Source organism: Anabrus simplex, chromosome 2 (genome assembly GCF_040414725.1).
Source record: "Anabrus simplex isolate iqAnaSimp1 chromosome 2, ASM4041472v1, whole genome shotgun sequence".
NCBI lineage: Eukaryota > Metazoa > Arthropoda > Insecta > Orthoptera > Tettigoniidae > Anabrus > Anabrus simplex.
The window spans coordinates 608,003,329-608,021,487 of NC_090266.1; the positions used below are offsets into that span (position 1 = coordinate 608,003,329).

The 18,159-nt window shown below is 39.3% G+C and overlaps 1 pseudogene; it reads left to right on the forward strand.

Moving 5' to 3' along the window:
• Positions 1 to 18,159, forward strand: part of LOC136862945 (dynein axonemal light chain 1-like) — a 122,529-nt pseudogene that overhangs the window by 21,538 nt on the left and 82,832 nt on the right.

Genomic DNA, 18,159 nt, shown 5'->3' on the forward strand with positions numbered 1-18,159 from the left:
ACAAAACTAGTAAATAATTTTGAATCAACTTATAAATAATGTTCAAAGGTATTTTAATAATACACAAACTGGATGTTAAACAATTGATGTCCGTTCTGCTTCATCACTGATTTTTGACTTTTCGTACTGCACCAAACACATGTCAGTGCTGAGTGTTCTTTGCAGATGTGTCGCTGGCATACACGTCATCTAGACTTGGTTTTTCTGTTGTTTTTTTTTTTTCCAGTTGCAGTAGGCGTATCTTAAAGGTCCGTCTAGTTCTTGTGGAGCTGCACATGGCTGCTCTTCTTCACACAATCGTAACATGCGGCGAATGTTCCTTTTCTAAAAGTCTTTCAATTTCACTTTCCCTATTTTGATGTGCTGAACTTCAGTATATACGAAGGAACTGTTTTAAATGAAAATAAAACAAAACTGACAAATTTTTACTACGTTAACTGAAAAAGTGAAGTGAAACTTAACTCCTATATATACACGTACGTCATGGGGCACACCATGAGTTTTAGACTGGTCCATCAATCAATGCACTCAGGTTGAAACTGAGGAGCATGAGGGGTGAATTGTTTATGCACACTGATAGTGGATGAGTACAATGTAAGGTACTGAGGGGATGGGGGATAGTGGCCCACTAAGTTAAGAATTATAAACCTTTATCACCGAACCCGGTCAAACTGACCATGATACGCCCTCTCCAGGGTTAAAACTATATCAATTCATTTGAACAGATGTTAACAAAAAAAAAAAACACTTTTTAACATCTGTTCAAATTAATAGATATAGTTTTAATATAGGTTACAATAAAACAAAACTTCCCCTTTCACCGCTCCATTCAACCATTCACATTGATTTTAATTATTTTAAATTTTTTAAATTCACATAGATTTTAAGCAAAACAAGATACTCATTAAGATGCTTTTAAGAACACAATATACTTTGTAATTTCACCTAAGCACTGTAATATAGCTGAGGATGTTCCAAATGGAACAAAACATGTACTGTAAATGTTTAATTGATTTGCTTAAAGCAAATATAAAATATCAAAAAGGTGGAAATTTACTGTTATTGATTCAATGTAAATAAGATTTGATACGGGAAATGAAGCTGAATACTTGAAGTAAGTGGTATATTCCGAGCTGTCAGTGGAGAGATGGCATGGAATGACATTAGTAGATGAATAAGTTTGAGTGGTGACTTTAAAAGTAGGTAAGATCACAATATGAAGATAAAGTTGGAATTCAAGAGGACAAATTGGGGGAAATATTTATTTATAGGATGGGGAGTTAGGGATTGGAATAATTTACAAAGGGAGATGTTCAATAAATTTCCAATTTCTTTGAAATCATTTAAGCAAAGGCCAGGAAAACAACAGATAGGGAATCTGACACCTGGGTGACTGTCCTAAATGCAGATCAGTATTGATTGATTGATTGATTGATTGATTGATTGATTGATTGATTGATTGTTTGATTGATTTGTGGCCATAAATATTTGCAAGATATGTACAGTATTATGAAAAATATGCTGCTGCCTTTGGTGACATTTCCTGTGTACAAGGGGCTTTGCTGTGACCTAGAAAAAACGCCAGTCAAAACAGCAGGAACTCACTTAAAACATGACACCATTTGTACCTACTTTATATAGAAGGCAAAGATCTTGGTTGGTGGTTCCAGAGTGGGCTTCAGCCTAGATCCGTGGTCCGACAGCTCTGCACCTTGATCAACCAACCGAGCAGAGAACAAGTGGTCATGGCTCTACTGTGGCTCTACACCTCTGCATTCAGTAGATGGAATGGGACTGGTCCCCACTGTCGGCTGTCATGTGAATGGTTTTCCGTGGTTTTCTATTCTCCTGCACTAAGGCGCATGCTGGAACAGTTCCTAGTATAAGCCATAGCCGCCAACCCTCTCGCCTTCACCACAAATCTCCTTCTCCATTGTAAATCTCCTCGCCTGAGAGACGGTGTCACAGTCCATGAGGCCCGTCTCCCCCAGGGGAGAAATGAAAACAGTTTAGTAGTGGTAGCTGAGATCTGGCACACAGTAATAACATGGAAAAGAAAATGACAAATACTTAGTATATATAGAAGAGGAACACTGCTTTCCTGGTTACCACGCTGTCGGTTTTCAGTCTACACTAAATTGATGGTGCTAATTCTACATAGACCCCCAGCCCAAAACTCCATGTTAAAAATATCTTAATATATTTATTACTTTATCATACATAAACATAATCCTTATCATGACAGGCCCTACAGCCCTAATTATTTCCAATGTTGATTTAATTTGTTTTGATGTTGATTGCTGGCATTTTTTCCTCTCTCCTATTTCTCTCTTTGTCATTTCTTTTTCCAAACATTTTCTGTTCATTTTTTCTCATTTGCTTTAAGTCGTACCAACACAACTAGGTCATATGGCGGCGACAGGATAGGAAAGGCCTAGGAGTGGGAAGGAAGCAGCTGTGGCTTTAATTAAGGTGTGAAAATGGGAAACCAAGGAAAACCATCTTCAGGTCTGCCGACAGTGGGGTTCAAACCCACTATCTCCCAGATGCAAACTCACAGCTGTGTGCCCCTAACTTCACAACCAAATTGTTTGGTCTTTTAAAACTTGGAAGATTGTAATGATATTGTTTTTTTCACGAACCTTTTCTCAATAACTGGCTACTTCACTCACTGTCATCTGAATTGTGTTTTAGCCTGGGTTAAGCGAACTAAAAATACAATTTGTTATGCATTCATTTTCTGCACTCAAGGTTTCTGGATCAAATCAAAGCATAGTTGATTTGTTTTTACGAGTGCTAAAATGAGTGTCTACAAAAAATACCTGGCAAGAATGATTGAATGATGTAGAATGCAAATCAGTATGGTGAAAAGCAAGGTATTGTTGATGACAAGATGAAAGAGAAAAGAGACAGGTGCAATAATAATCAGAAATAAAGCCTTCAATAAAGGAGAGAATTTCCAAGTTCTTAGGAAGTGGATTAATGGAGATATCAAGATTGTTCTGATCTGATAAGTGATAAAAGAAGACCAAAAATAAAAATAAAAAATCAGCAGAAATTAAATTTGTGAGATGGATGTTATGGAGGGTGTGGAAAGACTGAGTGAGAAATGAAGGTGGAAAAGTTTATTAGTTCTGTATTTTAAGACAAATGTACTGTAGTTATGTCTTATGTAGTCATTCAAGAAAGAAGAATATGTATGCTTTGTGATTGTAGTGATTCTTAAGTAGAAAAATAACTGGTGATTTGTTGGCTCTTAGGACTGTTTATAGTATTGTTCATGTGTACCCCGCCTACAATACACCGATGAGCAATTGAATTAGAGATGGCTGCCCTTTTGGCAAAGTAGCACTGTGGTTGGCCCAAGAAATGTAACAGTTCAGCATTGTACCTGACTGTGATGTCATCAGACCTCATACTGGCCATGTGAGTAACAGGTGAGCACAGGATGAGTAAGACACAAGGCACTTTTAATCACACCCAGATTGTCAGTGCCATATATATGGGCTATTCCATCTCCAAACACATGCAGGCAGTGGACTTTGCATGGGCCACCGTGTTCAGTACATACCACGAGTACGTAGATTAGGGCTAAACCCCCATCGCTAGGGTCAACTGCTGTGGAGTACAAAATGTTGACAGGAGTTGCCTTTGCTGGACTTAGATGATAAGAGCAAATAGACAGGTTACAGTGCAACCGATTACTCATTAATTCAATGCTGGATAACAACAAAATGTGAGCAGCCATATCATCCAGGACCACTTCCTCGCAATGGGGTACAGAAGCCACCGTCCACTTGGGTACCATTGCTCACCGCATGTCACAAGACACAAAGAACAACATTGGCACAAGAACACCACCATTGAACTTTATCAAAGCATAGAGCCTGGACAAATGAGTTATGTACCAGTTTGTACATGCTGATGACAGGGTAAGAGTGTGTCACCAAGCACACAAGGCAATGGATTTGTCTTGTCAGCAGAGTATAATTCAGGCAGGAGGTGGGTATATCACCATATTGGGACCTTTCTTGTAGGATGAAATGGGACCTCTGGTGCATCTGACCATGTCCCTCATCAATGAATGATACATGAGCCTGCTGTCAGATCATATCCACCCATTTGTTCATCTCCAGCACACTGCAGGAGGTCTGTACATAAAGTAAGACCATGCACCGTCCACTTGCTCCTGAAGTGTGGTTGATTGATTCAATGAATACTCCATGGAAATAAGGCTGCTTGCCTGGTCTCTAAGATATATATATATATGATATATGATACGATACGATACGATACGATACGATATGATATGATATGATATGATATGATATGATATGATATGATATGATATGATATGATATGATATGATATGATATGATATGATATGATATGATATGATATGATATCATATGATATGATATGATATGATATGATATGATATATTTCGAGTGTACAGATTGGGAAAGGGTAGAACTGACACGGATTCAGAATTATTTGATAGGATAGTCAGCTATGTGGGAAACGACATGGAAAGAAATGTGATTGTAGCGGGAGATCTGAATTTGCCAGATGTCAATTGGGAAGGAAATGCGAACGACAGGAAGCATGACCAAAAAATGGCAAATAAGTTAATATGGGAAGGACAGCTGATTCAGAAAGTGATGGAACCAACCAGAGGGAAAAATATCCTGGATGTGGTGCTGATAAAACCAGATGAGCTCTATAGAGAAACCGAAGTAATAGATGGCATTAGTGATCATGAAGCTGTTTCTGTGGTAGTTAAAAATAAATGTGATAGAAAGGAAGGTCTTAAATGTAGGACTATTAGGCAGTACCATATGGCTGATAAAGCAGGCATGAGGCAGTTTCTAAAAAGTAACTACGATTGGTGAAAAACGGTAAATAAAAATGTTAACAGACTCTGGGATGGGTTTAAAGCAATTGTTGAGGAATGTGAAAACAGGTTACTACCTTTCAAGTTGGTAAGGAACGGTAAAGACCCACCTTATTATAATAGAGAAAGAAAGAGACTAAGACGGAGGTGCAGACTGGAAAGAAATAGAGTTAGAAATGGCTGTGGAAGTAAGGAGAAATTGAAGGAACTTACTAGGAAATTGAATCTAGCAAAGAAGGCAGCTAAGGATAACATGATGGCAAGCATAATTGGCAGTCATACAAATATTAGTGAAAAATGGAAGGGTATGTATAGGTATTTTAAGGCAGAAACAGGTTCCAAGAAGGACATTCCAGGAATAATTAATGAACAAGGGGAGTGTGTATGTGAGGATCTTCAAAAGGCAGAAGTATTCAGTCAGCAGTATGTAAAGATTGTTGGTTACAAAGATAATGTCCAAATAGAGCAGGAGAGTAATGCTAAAGAAGTATTAAAATTTACATATGATAACAATTACAATTACAATAAGATACAAAAGTTGAAAACTAGAAAAGCGGCTGGAATTGATCAGATTTCTGGGGATATACTAAAGACAATGGGTTGGTATATAGTACCATATCTGAAGTACTTATTTGATTATTTTTTGGTTGGAGGAGCTATACCAGATGATTGGAGAGTTGCTATTGTAGCCCCTGTGTATAAAGGAAAGGGTGATAGACATAAAGCTGTAAATTACAGGCCAGTAAGTTTGACATGTATTGTATGTAAGCTTTGGGAAGGCATTCTTTCTGATTATATTAGACATGTTTGTGAAATGAATAACTGGTTCGATAGAAGGCAGTTTGGTTTTAGGAACGGTTATTCCACTGAAGCTCAGCTTGTAGGATTCCAGCAAGATATAGCAGATATCTTGGATTCTGGAGGTCAAATGGACTGTATCGCAATTGACCTGTCTAAAGCATTTGATAGGGTGGATCTTGGGAGACTACTGGCAAAAATGAGTGCAATTGGACTAGACAAAAGAGTGACTGAATGGGTTGCTATATTTCTAGAAAATAGATCTCGGAGAATTAGAGTAGGTGAAGCTTTATCTGACCCTGTAATAATTGAGAGGGGAATTCCTCAAGGCAGTATTATCGGACCTTTATATTTTCTTATATATATATATATATATAAATGATATATGTAAAGGAGTGGAATCGGAGGTACGGCTTTTTGCAGATGATGTTATTCTCTATAGAGTGATAAATAAGTTACAAGATTGTGAGCAACTGCAACGTGACCTCGAAAATGTTGTGAGATGGACAGCAGGCAATGGTATGTTGATAAACGGGGTTAAAAGTCAGGTTGTGAGTTTCACAAATAGGAAAAGTCCTCTCTGTTTTAATTACTGCGTTGATGGGGTGAAAGTTCCTTTTGGGGATCATTGTAGGTATCTGGGTGTTAATATACGGAAAGATCTTCATTGGGGTAATCACATAAATGGGATTGTAAATAAAGGGTACAGATCTCTGCAGATGGTTATGAGGGTGTTTAGGGGTTATAGTGAGGATGTAAAGGGGAGGGCATATAAGTCTCTGGTAAGACCCCAACTAGAGTATGGTTCCAGTGTATGGGACCCTCACCAGGATTACCTGATTCAAGAACGGGAAAAAATCCAAAGAAAAGCAGCTCGATTTGTTCTGGGTGATTTCCGACAAAAGAGTAGCGTTATGAAAATGTTTCAAAGTTTGGGTTGGGAAGAATTGAGAGAAAGAAGAAGAGCTGCTCGACTAAGTGGTAGGTGATATAATTCCTTTAGTTTGCCAATTGCCACCTTCTCAATACAATAAAAATATGTTACAAACTTACATATTTATTATGATGTTTACATGGTACATGTTTCGCTCCTTTTCGTGAGCTTCATCAGCCAAACTATCATTAATCTAAGATTGTGTGAGATCATAAAACATGATGAACATTATCTTTTTAGGCAAAGCCACTTTCCATCAAAGAAGCTCTAAAAAAGTGGGAAGAGAAACATGGAATGAATGCTGCTGATGCTTCTGAAGTTCAGCTGTGCTTTCAGTGGCCACCCATTGAGAAAATGGACAATTCTCTTGCCATTTTGACGAACTGTCAGTATGTATAACTGTATCTTTAACATAGTTTTCTCCTAATTTTAAGGCATTTGTTTTATGTGATACACCTAAAGGTTTATGTGTGTTATTTAGAGGGTGATCTCATAAATTATTTGGTATCTTTGCTGGTACGTCTCTTAATTCTATTTACTGCTTGTGGAACATATGGTAAATTGACCCAGATGCCAGATTTGGTGGACAATACAACTTTTAGGTGTTTTGTCCCTCTTTCCCCTCAAAAACATTGGGGATGCTTAAGTGTCCTGCTTTGGTGCAATCGGTTTACTTTCTCACAATAACCAAGACCTTGTTTTCAGCTGCACAGGGCTGCACTGAAAATTGCTCCAAAATTGCCTGATGTGGAAGAATGTTGTGATTTTTACTGCAAGACAGGGATTTTTGACAATGAGAATGACACATGACTGTCTAACGTGCAACATGGTTATATGGTGGCTATTCACCTGCAGGTGTACTCTATGGTACTAATGTCCAGTGAGCACATTTTGCACATGATTCTGAACCCTACCAACAGGTTATATTGTCCGTTTACAAAACATGATGCCTTGAAATCATGTAGCAACATCCTTTTACCATGTAAATATGTTAATGTTTCATGCCTCATGATTGGGTGTAACAAAGAGGGGAATCAATGCATAAAACTAGATAACAGTGCAGTAATTAATGTCTTAAACACTGAACCGGATGGCGTATATACTCTACTCTCATCATACTACCAGCATTTTTCCAGCACTGTAGCATAGCGGATATGGTTAGGCGTTAGCCTAACAATCGAAGGAATGTGCCATCGTCAGTTTGAATCCTGCATTGTTCAAATATTTTTTCATTGGTATGATGTTTGAATATGTAAACACAGACCCTTATTTGTCACATTCAAACAGTAGTATGACACTGTTATTCATCTCGTGCCCTGCGCATACTCTGCTGGTTTGGGCCTGAATGTAACCTCTGCTATCATTCGGCATGTTTTCCACAGAGGAATACATTGACATACTCCTCATTTATGGGGAAGCAAGACAAAATGCGTGTGAGGCACTCCGTCTGTACCAGGAAGGGTATCCTGACAGGCGACACCTGGTTGGTATGACATTCCACTATGTTGAAAGACGCCTAAAGGTAAGAGGCATGATTTCCAAGCAGCCACCAGTCTGCGATAGGCCAGTTACATTGGGTGAAACAGAGGAGGCCGTTCAGGAGGTAGCTCATAATAATCCACACATCAGTACAAGAGCGATTGGACAACAGGTAAACACCAGCCAGCTGTCTCTGGTGAATACTGCATGAACATAAATTTCACCCATACCATCTTGAGTTACACCAAGAGCTCCATGAGCAGGATTCCAAAGCTCAAATGGAGGTCTGTCGATGGCTATTTGGTGGGCCGGACAATGATGTAGCATTCGTATCACACATCTTGTTCTCGGATGAATTGCACTTCCACAATAATAGGAACGTCAATTGCCACAACATATACTATTGGAGTATGGACAATCCTCACTGAGTGTGACAGGTGGCAATCAAGTATGGTGGGGAGTGAATGTGTGGTGTGGAATCTTGGGGGATTGCCTGATTAGACCTTATTTCTTTGAGGGCCATTGGATGGGCCTATGCTACCTGCACTTTGTTCGTCAGGAACTCCCACTGCTGCTGGAGGACCTGCCCTTGCACAATTATTTGATGATGTGGCTGCAACAGGATGGAACTCTGCCACATTCGACTTTACCTGTTCGTAACGGGCTCAAACCTCCCCTACGGTCACAATATCAATTTAGTGTTTCGCTGGCATGTCAGGTTCATATGATCTAGAAGGCCAGTGTTTAATACAAGTATAATATTATGGCGACCTATCATGGTCAGCCAGTAAATACCAAGATAGCCGGTTGTGTAGTCTAACTGTCAGGGAAAAAGGTAGAATGAGGAGGCCCTCTTTCTTGGTCTGCCAGATCACTGGATTTAACGCCATTAGACTTCTTCTTGTGGGGTCATTTGAAGAATGTCATTTACACACAAGCGCCGGAAAACCCCGACCAGCTCCAGCAACTCATCACAGACATCTGCCAAGCAATTACACCTGGAATGATTCAGCGCGCAAGATGATTTATTGGACACCGGGCCCGAACGTGCATAAACCAAAACGGTCATTACATCGAGCATTTGCTGCAAGAAAACATTTTCAGGGCTGTAGTGTTCCTATTATTTCTGGTCCATATGTGTCCGGCCTGCTAACTAATTGGCCCTACCTAAGGTGACAAACACATTAATTCACATGCAATTTGCATGAAAGCAGGTATTGAACTTACATTATGTGCAGTACGTATTAAACAAATATTTCAAAAATATGGAATCTTCGCCCCGGGCTCGAACCTCCCCCTACAGTCACAATGTCCATTTAGTGCTTCGCCGGCGTGTCAGGTTCATATGATCTAGAAGGCACATGAATACCTGCCAGTATTTAATACGAGTATAATATTATGGCGTCCTATCATGGTCAGGGAGTAAATAGCAAAATATCCGGTTCTGTTGTCTAAGCATGCCGGCAGGGCAGATGTTTTCAGGGCGGAATTAATATTGTGGGTCGCATAAAACTATATTGGAAGGGGTGGCTGAATCACACAGTATGTTAGAACAGAGAAAATAGCTGTTTAGAATGACTTGGCTGTTCCACCTGACAGACGTTAGACAGAAATCTTCTTTCACTCCAACGAACACAACATTATGCACAATCAACTCTCACTAGCACAGTTCATTTTTTATCTACCTGGAATAAATGCTTCGGAAAGGAGGGTTTTCTCGCAAATTATTGATCTCTGGACATCTGAAAAATCCCATCAAACAATTGATACACTTGTAGCCGTGTTAGTGACCAACATAAACTTTTCACATAATTGTGTCTAGTTCTATGAATTATTCAGCACATATCCATGGTTGTTAAAGAAATAGTATCTTGTGATATGCACGAGTCAAAGTGATAGTTATGTACAGATATGAAGCATCTAATTGAAAAATACTGTACTAATTTCAACTAATGTTCTGAAATTTAAATTTTAAGTTTTTAAAGCTGTTGAAATTTAACTGTTCCACTTTTTCCCTCTAAATATTGTTGGTTTCAGTCCCTCTTTGAGCCTCAGTAAAAATGGTCAGTTTAAACATTGGACATAAACAAAACATGTCCATCTGCTCCTGCTAACAGCATTTCATTACCACACTCCTTGTTTTGCCTCAGTATGGACAGATCTTAGTGTCTCTTGTTCCTTTTTTCTTTGTCAGGTTGTAGTCCAATGCATCCTCTGATTAATTATTTCTCATCCTCAGGTACGGTATGTAAAATCCAGTTTTTCTGATGTATCATTTATGGCTAACTGAGAATCTCCCATCTTTTTACCATGTTTGTGATTGGATATTACTTCTGGACAGTAGATGTTCAGAATTCTTTGCAAACAGTAGCTGGCAAATTGCTGCATTAATGATCCAGACAAAGCCAGTTCTACTGATTAACTACAATTTACACAGTATTGTTGGTAATCATTATACATTCACTGCTTGTTGCATTACCACCGGGTCCTCCAGAGCTAAAAAATATAACAATCACAAGTCATTTCCAAAAGTTGATCCATTTCACTTTACTCAGGCCTAGGTTCTTTGCATCATAGCTCTTCATAGAATAATAATGTTATTGGTTTTACCTCCAGCTAACTACTTATACACATTTTTCAGAGACACCAAGTGCCAAAATTCAGTCCTCCAGAGTTTTTTTTTTTACATGCTAGTAAATCTACCTGTACAAGGCTGGTGTATTTGAGCACCTTCATCTATCACCGAACTGAGCCGGGAGTGAATACCTCAACTTGAGCTCAGAAGGCCGGTGCTCTACCGTCTGGGCTACTCAGCCCAGCAGCTCTTTGTAGAGGTCACCTGTCAAGCCTTTCACTTTCCCACAGAATTCTTGTAATCCATAAAAGAACTTGCATTGTCCTCATCAACCTAAAAGTTATCGTAGAAGCAGTCCAGTTTCACCTTGTGTATATTTCTTCAATATTACATTTTACTTTAAGGTGTGCACGGTGCACCTACAGCACATGGGTTTGGTCAAGACACTGCCAAGAAGAGCTTCTGAGTATTCATTCTGCAGGGATAGCCATCCTTAGCTTTGAAGTTCTTTCTTCTCCACAAGGCAGTTCATTTAATAAAAAGAGAAACAGGAAGATCTTTTACAGTCTTAGCTTTTTTTTTACAATTGGCTTTATCTAATGGAAACAAGAGAGGTCCAGCTATTCAATACCATATAATGTTATAAGAAAAATTATAACATTTTATTATACTCGGTACCGGTTTCGATACTGGTGTGCATCATCATCAGCCAAAAATAAGAAAAATATACATAGACAAGGCTACAATAAACAATGCATAAAGTACATACAAATTTTACAAAACTTACAAGACCTAATTTAAAACGGGATCCATAAACATTAACTTATGACTTAAACTTAAAAAATAGCACCAACTGTCTTAAAACTACATATATTCATAGTGCTATTTTTTAAGTTTAAGTCATAGGTTAATGTTTATGGATCCCGTTTTTAATTAGGTCTTGTAAGTTTTGTAAAATTTGTATGTACTTTATGCATTGTTTATTGTAGCCTTGTCTATGTATATTTTTCTTATTTTAGGCTGATGATGATGCATACCAGCATCGAAACCGGTACCGAGTATAATAAAATGTTATAATTTTTCTTATAACATTATATGGTATTGAATAGATGGACCTCTCTTGTTTCCATTAGATTCTCGGTTCAATACGCAATAACATGAAGTTTTTTAACTTGAATTGGCTTTATGTCGCACCGACACAGATAGGTCATATGGCGACGAAGGGAGAGGAAAGGGCTAGGCGTGGGAAGGAGGCAGCCGTGGCCTTAATCAAGGTACAGACCTGGCATTTGGCTGGTGTGAAAATGGGAAACCACAGAAATCCATCTTCAGGACTGCCGACAGTAGAGTTCGAACACACTACCTCCCGAATACAACTTCACAGCTGCATGCCCCTAACACTGCACGCCCAACTTGCTCGGTACATAATTAGTTTTTAGTCATTAATCATGTATGTTTCACTGGTATTAGAGTCTTCATCATTGAAATTATCCTTTTAATTACATTTAATAAGCTCTTGTGAGCATAAGTAAAAGTCAAAATATTAACACATCTAAGTGTCCAGTACAGTGCTGGAATATACAACTTAAAAAAAGTATATATATGGTCGAACCATCTATAATCAATCAATGACACTCAGTCCAAATCTTTTGTTTGTTTTCACGCTTACTTCCTTGCTTCTTCTTCTTCTACTTCTTCTTCTCCTCCTCCTTCTTTTCTTCTTCTTTTTGTAATTAGCATCGACCTCTAAGATCTTTTGCTACCATGTTTTTCCTTCATTCCCACCTAGATATACCTGCTCCCTTCACAAAGCTGCAGGTTGTTCTTATTGGGTCTTCTTGGATATTTTCTCTCTCTTCACCTGGTAGTCCTAGAGTGGAGAGTCTGATTCTACCCAGCGCTTCACATTCGAAAAGTATGTGTTCAGCTGATTCCTCTGCTTTATTGCATTTCCTACATATATTGTCTTTTATTACTCCAATTCTATGTAGGTGTTTTTTCAGATGGCAGTGTCCTGTCAACAGTCCTACTATCCATCTTTTTTTTTTTTTTTTTTTTTTTTTTGCTAGGGGCTTTACGTCGCACCGACACAGGTAGGTCTTATGGCGACGATGGGATAGGAAAGGCCTAGGAGTTGGAAGGAAGCGGCCGTGGCCTTAATTAAGGTACAGCCCCAGCATTTGCCTGGTGTGAAAATGGGAAACCACGGAAAACCATCTTCAGGGCTGCCGATAGTGGGATTCGAACCTACTATCTCCCGGATGCAAGCTCACAGCCGCGCGCCTCTACGCGCACGGCCAACTCGCCCGGTACTATCCATCTTATATTTTCTCTGCTGAGTTTCAACAGTTCTTTAGTATGCTTCTTGTTCGGTCGTTTTATCTGTTCCTTTGCAAGCCTGCATCCTGGAGTATTTTTCCAATTCTCCATTTATTTCTGTTGTACCCATTTTCCTACGTAGTGTTGGGCTTGTCCATAGGAAATCCTGCATACAAGTTCTGGGCCTACAAAATGTGTTACTGCCCCTTTCCTGGCCATTTTATCTGCCATTTCATTTCCTTCTATTCCTGCATGCCCTGATACCCATATTATTTTGACAATGTTGTACTTTAAGAGCTTTAGGAGAAGTGAATAGCAATACCAGACAATTCTGGATATTATCCCGACTGCTTCTAGTGCCTTAATGGCCGCTTGGCTGTCCATAAAAATGAAAATGTTCTTATTCCTATAGTTCATTTTCAGATTTTCTTCAAGACATATTGTGATAGCTATCACTTTTGCTTGAAAGACTATAATGTGTTTGCCCAGGCTCATCAGGATTGACCTCTCAGGTCTTCCGCCATTGATCCTTCCACCTGTGCCATTCCCAGTCTTTGAGCCATCAGGCCACCACACTATACCTTCTCTTTCATTATTCCGTTTGTTGATATCCCAGTCTTGCTTTTTTATTATCTGGGTCTCAAATGGTTCTTCAAAGTTGTACTTTGGTACCGTATGATAAGAAGGCATGTGTGGTCAGTGACAGCCTGTCCAATTGGGACTTCTGTCTCCATTTTTTCATCTTGGGTTTGCTCCCGGATCTGTTCTACTGGAGCTTCCTTGGCTTCCCTTGATTTTGAAATTTTTGAAATTGGTTCTTTATAAGCATCCATATTTCAATCAATCATAGGGTTTTTGCCCCTTCTAGAGTCCTGAGCATCGTTCTCACCATCCCTGGTGAGGCATACAGCCAGGCATTGTCCTCCCACAACTCAGGCTCTCCATAGCAGAGACTATGCCCCTCAGTCGTCCATCCAGCGGTCTGCCCCTGGCCCGAACCTAGCCAGGTTTGTTCCCCCTTCAGTAGGCCTACTCACATGGTCTCCACTTGGCATTATCATGACTGAGTTCACAGCCATGACTTTCCCCCTAGGTTGGGATTGCCCCTTTCCCAACATCTATTGCTGGTTTAGTATGTATTTTTGAACATGTACCACCATCATGGAGGAGAAATATATTGACATATGTTGGGACTGAGTGAAACAAAATGGAAATGGACAGGTAGCTAGGCTCTCAGAGATGACTACAAGATGTCTTGGAGTAGACTGTCAAAAGAGGAGTTTCTAATGACAAAAGGCCTTGATGTTGTGACAGACGATTCCTATAAGAATGACAGGATTTCTAATGACAAACCTGTAGGTTGAATCATGGGGACACAGTCACGGAGTTGCAATTTTTTTTTCTGCTAGTGTACTTGTAATGACCCAGATGGGTAGTACAGAAAAGTTTGAAATTAAAACTGGATCATAATAAAGGGGTGTATTTTCACTTTTACTTTATACAATTCGTGATAGATGATATCATGAGGCAGCATCCTATGGAGGGTTAAGAATGAAGACAATGTTATTAGCTAGAGATACAGTATTAGAGAGAAATGCAAGGACAGCTGCAAGCAGTAGATGACTGAATTATGAGGAATAAGAATTAGTCTCTGCAAATAACCTCAGCCTTTGTGGTGGGGTTAACTTCCAATAAATAACCAGGGGAACCTGACCCCTACAGAACGCGTCCCCAGGTGGCAGATAGTGGGTCCCTACAGTACGTAACGCTGGTTGAAATACCCAAAACAACCCATGGACCAACAGGTAGCCCAATTCCTGGGTGCTTTAAAATACTGGGACACCCTCTCTCTAGGGGTCATAAATATGGAGGGCCCTTGCCCTGGGTTATGGGTGAAGACCTCAACAGCATCTACAGTGGAGAAGATGGACTTTGGTACGGTGGAGATGGCAGAAGGGGCAAACCCGTAGCGTCTGTACTCCAGAGGAGCGACTGCAAAAGGCGTCCGACTCCATGTTAGGGGCGGCCTAATTTGAACCTGGCAGAAGGTAATAAAATGCCTTTGGGAGTGGCGAACCCATTGTTCAAACAGCCTAAAAAATGAGTGCGAGTGAATCGAGGCCTCGGAAAATGCTAGGGCATCACCCTGAAGTGACGCGCAGTTCCCGGTGCTCTGGGGGAACTGTGAGAAGTGGGCTACCAGACATCAAAAAAATCAATATCATCGTCATGACTTTGAATGGCAAGATAGGAGAACTGATAGAGTATATGGAGAAGGAAGACATAGCAATGATGGGAATGAGTGAGACAAAATGGAAGAGGAAAGGTCAAAAAGAATTGAAGAAAGGGTATAGATTATATTGGAGTGGAGGAAAGATGGTAACAAATGGTGTTGGTGTTATATTGAGAGAAGACCTGCGCGATATGTGGACAAAATTGACCAGATCAGTGACAGGATAATTAGGTTAGACTTGGACTTGAGAGTGGAATCAAGTATTTTATACAGGTTTATGCACCCCAATTGGGGAATGCAGATGAATGTTTAGAAGAGTTTCTAGAAGAACTGGAAAGTTGTATTGAAGACAAAGACGTTATAATAATGAATAATAATAATGTTATTGGCTTTACGCCCCACTAACTACTCTTTTATGATTTTCGGAGATGGCCGAGGTGCCAGAATTTTGTCTCGCAGGATTTCTTTTACGTGCCAGTAAATCTACTGACACAAGGCTGACGTATTTGAGCACCTTCAAATACCACCAGACTGAACCAGGATCGAACCTGCCAAGTTGGGGTCAGAAGGCCAGTGCCTCAACCATCTGAACCACTCAGCCAGGTGGTTATAATAATGGGAGACATGAATGCACATGTTGGAACAGACAGACAGGGAAAAGACCCCTATACTTATGGAAACCAAAATGAAGGAGAAGATTTGGTAATAGATTTTTATAGAAGGAATGGATTAATTGTTGGCAATACATGGTTTTGAAAAAAGAACTCACAAAAAGTAACTAGATATGGTTGGGGAGATAGAAAGACAAAGACAATGATTGATCTTATTCTGGCGAAGAAGGAGAAACCTAGACAACTCGAAGATGTGACACCAATGCCAAGAGCAGATTTTGAAGGAGACCATAAAGTGGTGGTAGCCAAATTAAGAATTGTTAAAATAACAAAGTTAATAGAAAAAAGGGAAAGAAAAATAAAGGGATGGAATTTAAAAGAAAAAGAAATAAGGGAAAAGTTTCAAGAGGATCTGAAGAAAGAAATTCTCAAAGATGACATGAATAGTGTGGAAGAAGAATAGACATGTTTCAGAAATGGTTTTGTAAAGTGTGGAGTAGGTAAACACCTGTGGAGGAAAGAGGATCAGGAGACTCCTTGGTGGAACAGCAGGGTAAAGGAATCAGTTAAATAGAAACAAATGGCTTGGAGGCAGTGGATAGGCAGCAATAATACAGAGAATTGGCAGAAATATAAAGAAGCCAAAAAGGTATGTAAGAAAATAGTACAAGAAGAGAAGCGGAAGAGCTCGGAAAGTTTCACAGAAATTTTACAGGAGGATATAAAGGGAAGTAAAAAGGTTTTGTATGATTTGGCGAAGAATAGTTTACGAAATAGGGAAGATACAAAATTTGTAAAAACTGACACGGGGCAGATATTGACGCAAAGAGATGACATACTAAAAAATGGGAAGAATACTTCTCAGAATTGCTAAATATTAAATACAGTGAACTGGTAGATGAGAAGGAGCAAGAAGAAACAATGGGGAAAGAAGAAGAACAAGAAAAGGAGATATCAATATTAGAAATAGAGGAAGCCATACAAAAGATGAAGAGCAGTGAAGCAGCAGGAGTGCATGAGGTAACTGAGGAAATGATAAAAGCAGCAGGACCATTAGGGATACAATGGCTGTATAGATTATTTAGAATAATCTGGAGGAAGAAAGAGATCCCAGAAGAGTGGGGAAAGGGTTTAATTATCCCGATATTTAAAAAAGGTGATAAAAAGGAATGTAATAACTACAGAGGGATCACCCTTATTGCCCATATAGCTAAGATATTTGAGAGAGTATTGGGATAAAGACTGAGGAGGAAGCTAGAAGGAGAAATGGAAGAGGAACAGTATGGTTTTAGAAAGACAGATCAACATTTGACCCCATCTTTACATGAAGACATATGATGGAGAAAAGATGAAAGTTTGGAAAAGACATAGTGATGACATTTATTGACATTAAGAAAGCTTATGACAGTGTGTCTAGACAGTTGGTATGGAACACATTAAAGAAAAAACAAGTTAACAAAGTGGAAGTGCAAATGATAAAAGCTATATACAAAAATTTTGTTCGTAGTGTGAACACTAGTATAGGAAAACAGAATGGATAAAAGTTGAAACTGGTCTCTGACAGGGAAGTGTACTATCCCCCATACTATTCATCATAGTCATGGATAAAATTCGTTAGAACATTAAACAGAGATTGGGAAGACAGGCAACAAAAGCCATGCTGGTTGCAGATGATATAGTGATACAGGGTGAGGTTGAAACGGAAGTGCAAAAACAAGTAGATGTAGCCTATGGAGTCAAGAGATAGAAAAGTTTGGGATGAAAGTAAGCACAGAGAAAAGTAAAACAATAGTGATGACAAGAGAAAGGAAGGAAGCAAGGAAGGAAGGAAGGAAGGAAGGAAGGAAGGAAGGAAGGAAGGAAGGAAGGAAGGAAGAGGAAAAGTAAAACTGAATGGTAAAATTCTGGAAGTTGTTAAAAGTTTCAAGTACTTGGGGAATGTGACCACAAAAGATGGAAAGATAACCGAGGAAATTGGGAAAAGAATACAACAAGCAAACAGCTTCTACCAGAGTGTAAGGGGTATTTTGTGGAACCAAGATGTCCCAAAGAAATGTAAGAAAGTATTATATTCAACCTATTATGAAGCCATACTAACCTATGCAGGTGGATCGTAGACTACAACAAAACGAGAGGAGAGTAGAATACAGGCAGCGGAGATTAAATTCTTAAGAGATACCGAGGACAAGACCAGAAAGGATAGAATTAGAAATGAAGAGATAAGGAAAAGGACAGGAATCTTGAAAATTCAAGGCAGGATAGAAACAACAAAGCTAAAGTGGTATGGGCATATGATGAGAATGAGAAGGGGAGAGT